The sequence below is a fragment of the Oncorhynchus keta genome, chromosome 18, assembly GCF_023373465.1.
Source record: "Oncorhynchus keta strain PuntledgeMale-10-30-2019 chromosome 18, Oket_V2, whole genome shotgun sequence".
In the NCBI taxonomy this organism is placed as follows: domain Eukaryota; kingdom Metazoa; phylum Chordata; class Actinopteri; order Salmoniformes; family Salmonidae; genus Oncorhynchus; species Oncorhynchus keta.
In genome coordinates this window covers 57,813,068-57,817,692 of record NC_068438.1, presented here as the reverse complement: position 1 = coordinate 57,817,692, position 4,625 = coordinate 57,813,068, and the positions used below count along the sequence as shown (strand labels likewise).

Here is a 4,625-nt window from a genome sequence, read left to right as displayed (position 1 = left end):
TGCTGGCTGAGCCCCGGATCTGTATTTGTATTTATTTTGGATCCCCATTACTCATCCTGCGGTGCAGCAAAATTAATTCACAGATTTCACAACACACTGTGTGCCCTGAGGCCCCTACTCCACCGCATATCTACAGTTCTAAATCCATGTGTGTGTATGTTATCGTGTGTCTTTGCTGTTCCGTAATGTTTATTTTATCTGTTTTTTAAATCTGATTTTACTGCTTGCATCAGTTACCTGATGTGGAATAGAGTTCTGTGTTGTCATGGCTCTATGTAGAACTGTGCACCTCCCATAGTCTGTTCTAGACTTGTCTTGTGGGGTATGCAAAGGTGTCTGAGCTGTGTCCCAGTAGTTCAAACAGACAGCTGGGTGCATTCAATACTTCTCTGCTACCCTCTACTGGCTGAACCCTGGACCTGTCCCCTCGACTGGCTCTGGACCTGTCCCCTCTACTGGCTGAACCCTGGACCTGTCCCCTCTACTGGCTGAACCCTGGACCTGTCCCCTCTACTGGCTGAACCCTGAACCTGTCCCCTCAACAGGCTGAACCCTGAACCTGTCCCCTCTACTGGCTGAACCCTGGACCTGTCCCCTCTACTGGCTGAACCCTGGACCTGTCCCCTCTACTGGCTATGGACCTGTCCCCTCTCCTGGCTCTGGACCTGTCCCCTCTACTGGCTGAACCCTGGACCTGTCCCTTCTCCTGGCTCTGGACCTGTCCCCTCTACTGGCTGAACCCTGGACCTGTCCCCTCTACTGGCTGAACCCTGGACCTGTCCCCTCTACTGGCTGAACCCTGGACCTGTCCCCTCTACTGGCTGAACCCTGGACCTGTCCCCTCTACTGGCTGAACCCTGGACCTGTCCCCTCTACTGGCTGAACCCTGGACCTGTCCCCTCTACTGGCTGAACCCTGGACCTGTCCCCTCTACTGGCTGAACCCTGGACCTGTCCCCTCTACTGGCTATGGACCTGTCCCCTCTACTGGCTGAACCCTGGACCTGTCCCCTCTACTGGCTGAACCCTGGACCTGTCCCCTCTACTGGCTGAACCCTGGACCTGTCCCCTCTACTGGCTGAACCCTGGACTTGTCCCCTCTACTGGCTGAACCCTGGACCTGTCCCCTCTACTGGCTGAACCCTGGACCTGTCCCCTCTACTGGCTGAACCCTGGACCTGTCCCCTCTACTGGCTGAACCCTGGACCTGTCCCCTCTACTGGCTGAACCCTGGACCTGTCCCCTCTACTGGCTGAACCCTGGACCTGTCCCCTCTGCTGGCTGAACCCTGGACCTGTCCCCTCTGCTGGCTGAACCCTGGACCTGTCCCCTCTGCTGGCTGAACCCTGGACCTGTCCCCTCTGCTGGCTGAACCCTGGACCTGTCCCCTCTGCTGGCTGAACCCTGGACCTGTCCCCTCTGCTGGCTGAACCCTGGACCTGTCCCCTCTGCTGGCTGAACCCTGGACCTGTCCCCTCTACTGGCTGAACCCTGGACCTGTCTCCTCTGCTGGCTGAACCCTGGACCTGTCCCCTCTGCTGGCTGAACCCTAGACCTGTCCCCTCTGCTGGCTGAACCCTGGACCTGTCCCCTCTACTGGCTGAATCCTGGACCTGTCCCCTCTACTGGCTGAACCCTGGACCTGTCCCCTCTACTGGCTGAATCCTGAACCTGTCCCCTCTACTGGCTGAACCCTGGACCTGTCCCCTCTACTGGCTGAACCCTGGACCTGTCCCCTCTACTGGCTGAACCCTGGACCTGTCCCCTCTACTGGCTGAATCCTGAACCTGTCCCCTCTACTGGCTCTGGACCTGTCCCCTCTACTGGCTCTGGACCTGTCCCCACTACTGGCTCTGGACCTGTCCCCTCTGCTGGCTGAACCCTGGACCTGTCCCCTCTGCTGGCTGAACCCTGGACCTGTCCCCTCTGCTGGCTGACCCTGGACCTGTCCCCTCTACTGGCTGACCCTGGACCTGTCCCCTCTGCTGGCTGAATCCTGGACCTGTCCCCTCTGCTGGCTGAATCCTGGACCTGTCCCCTCTGCTGGCTATGGACCTGTCCCCTCTGCTGGCTATGGACCTGTCCCCTCTGCTGGCTATGGACCTGTCCCCTCTGCTGGCTATGGACCTGTCCCCTCTACTGGCTATGGACCTGTCCCCTCTACTGGCTATGGACCTGTCCCCTCTACTGGCTGAACCCTGGACCTGTCCCCTCTACTGGCTCTGGACCTGTCCCCTCTACTGGCTGAACCCTGGACCTGTCCCCTCTACAGGCTGAACCCTGGACCTGTCCCCTCTGCTGGCTGAACCCTGGACCTGTCCCCTCTACTGGCTGAATCCTGGACCTGTCCCCTCTACTGGCTGAACCCTGGACATGTCCCCTCTGCTGGCTATGGACCTGTCCCCTCTCCTGGCTCTGGACCTGTCCCATCTACTGGCTCTGGACCTGTCCCCTCTACTGGCTGAACCCTGGACCTGTCCCTTCTACTGGCTATGGACCTGTCCCCTCTCCTGGCTCTGGACCTGTCCACTCTACTGGCTCTGGACCTGTGCCCCTCTCCTGGCTCTGGACCTGTCCCCCTCTCCTGGCTCTGGACCTGTCCCCCTCTCCTGGCTCTGGACCTGTCCGCTCTGCTGGCTGAATCCTGGACCTGTCCCCTCTGCTGGCTATGGACCTGTCCCCTCTGCTGGCTATGGACCTGTCCCCTCTACTGGCTATGGACCTGTCCCCTCTACTGGCTGAACCCTGGACCTGTCCCCTCTACTGGCTGAACCCTGGACCTGTCCCCTCTACTGGCTGAACCCTGGACCTGTCCCCTCTACTGGCTGAACCCTGGACCTGTCCCCTCTACTGGCTGAACCCTGGACCTGTCCCCTCTACTGGCTGAACCCTGGACCTGTCCCCTCTACTGGCTGAACCCTGGACCTGTCCCCTCTACTGGCTGAACCCTGGACCTGTCCCCTCTGCTGGCTGAACCCTGGACCTGTCCCCTCTACTGGCTGAATCCTGAACCTGTCCCCTCTACTGGCTGAACCCTGGACCTGTCCCCTCTACTGGCTGAACCCTGGACCTGTCCCCTCTACTGGCTGAACCCTGGACCTGTCCCCTCTACTGGCTGAACCCTGGACCTGTCCCCTCTACTGGCTGAATCCTGGACCTGTCCCCTCTACTGGCTGAATCCTGGACCTGTCCCCTCTACTGGCTGAATCCTGGACCTGTCCCCTCTACTGGCTGAACCCTGGACCTGTCCCCTCTACTGGCTGAACCCTGGACCTGTCCCCTCTACTGGCTGAACCCTGGACCTGTCCCCTCTGCTGGCTCTGGACCTGTCCCCTCTACTGGCTCTGGACCTGTCCCCTCTCCTGGCTCTGGACCTGTCCCCTCTCCTGGCTCTGGACCTGTCCGCTCTGCTGGCTATGGACCTGTCCCCTCTCCTGGCTCTGGACCTGTCCCATCTACTGGCTCTGGACCTGTCCCCTCTACTGGCTGAACCCTGGACCTGTCCCTTCTACTGGCTATGGACCTGTCCCCTCTCCTGGCTCTGGACCTGTCCACTCTACTGGCTCTGGACCTGTCCCCCTCTCCTGGCTCTGGACCTGTCCCCTCTCCTGGCTCTGGACCTGTCCCCTCTCCTGGCTCTGGACCTGTCCGCTCTGCTGGCTCTGGACCTGTCCGCTCTGCTGGCTGAATCCTGGACCTGTCCCCTCTGCTGGCTATGGACCTGTCCCCTCTGCTGGCTATGGACCTGTCCCCTCTACTGGCTGAACCCTGGACCTGTCCCCTCTACTGGCTGAACCCTGGACCTGTCCCCTCTACTGGCTGAACCCTGGACCTGTCCCCTCTACTGGCTGAACCCTGGACCTGTCCCCTCTACTGGCTGAACCCTGGACCTGTCCCCTCTGCTGGCTGAACCCTGGACCTGTCCCCTCTGCTGGCTGAACCCTGGACCTGTCCCCTCTGCTGGCTGAACCCTGGACCTGTCCCCTCTGCTGGCTGAACCCTGGACCTGTCCCCTCTACTGGCTGAACCCTGGACCTGTCCCCTCTACTGGCTGAACCCTGGACCTGTCCCCTCTACTGGCTGAATCCTGGACCTGTCCCCTCTACTGGCTGAATCCTGGACCTGTCCCCTCTACTGGCTGAACCCTGGACCTGTCCCCTCTGCTGGCTCTGGACCTGTCCCCTCTACTGGCTCTGGACCTGTCCCCTCTACTGGCTCTGGACCTGTCCCCTCTCCTGGCTCTGGACCTGTCCCCTCTCCTGGCTCTGGACCTGTCCCCTCTCCTGGCTCTGGACCTGTCCGCTCTGCTGGCTGAATCCTGGACCTGTCCGCTCTGCTGGCTGAATCCTGGACCTGTCCCCTCTGCTGGCTATGGACCTGTCCCCTCTACTGGCTATGGACCTGTCCCCTCTGCTGGCTATGGACCTGTCCCCTCTGCTGGCTATGGACCTGTCCCGTCTACTGGCTGAACCCTGGACCTGTCCCCTCTACTGGCTGAACCCTGGACCTGTCCCCTCTACTGGCTGAACCCTGGACCTGTCCCCTCTACTGGCTGAATCCTGGACCTGTCCCCTCTGCTGGCTGAACCCTGGACCTGTCCCCTCTACTGGCTGAATCCTGAACCTG

The 4,625-nt window shown here is 60.7% G+C and overlaps 1 long non-coding RNA gene across 1 annotated transcript; it reads right to left on the bottom strand.

The window, feature by feature from the left end:
• Window positions 1-2,299: 2,299 nt before the first annotated feature.
• On the bottom strand, window positions 2,300-4,251 carry LOC127908943 (uncharacterized). The gene is made up of 3 exons (XR_008069135.1): window positions 3,890-4,251; window positions 2,596-2,982; window positions 2,300-2,444 (listed from the first exon to the last, which is right to left on the bottom strand). It is a non-coding gene; the product is annotated as an uncharacterized LOC127908943 (long non-coding RNA).
• Window positions 4,252-4,625: the final 374 nt, after the last annotated feature.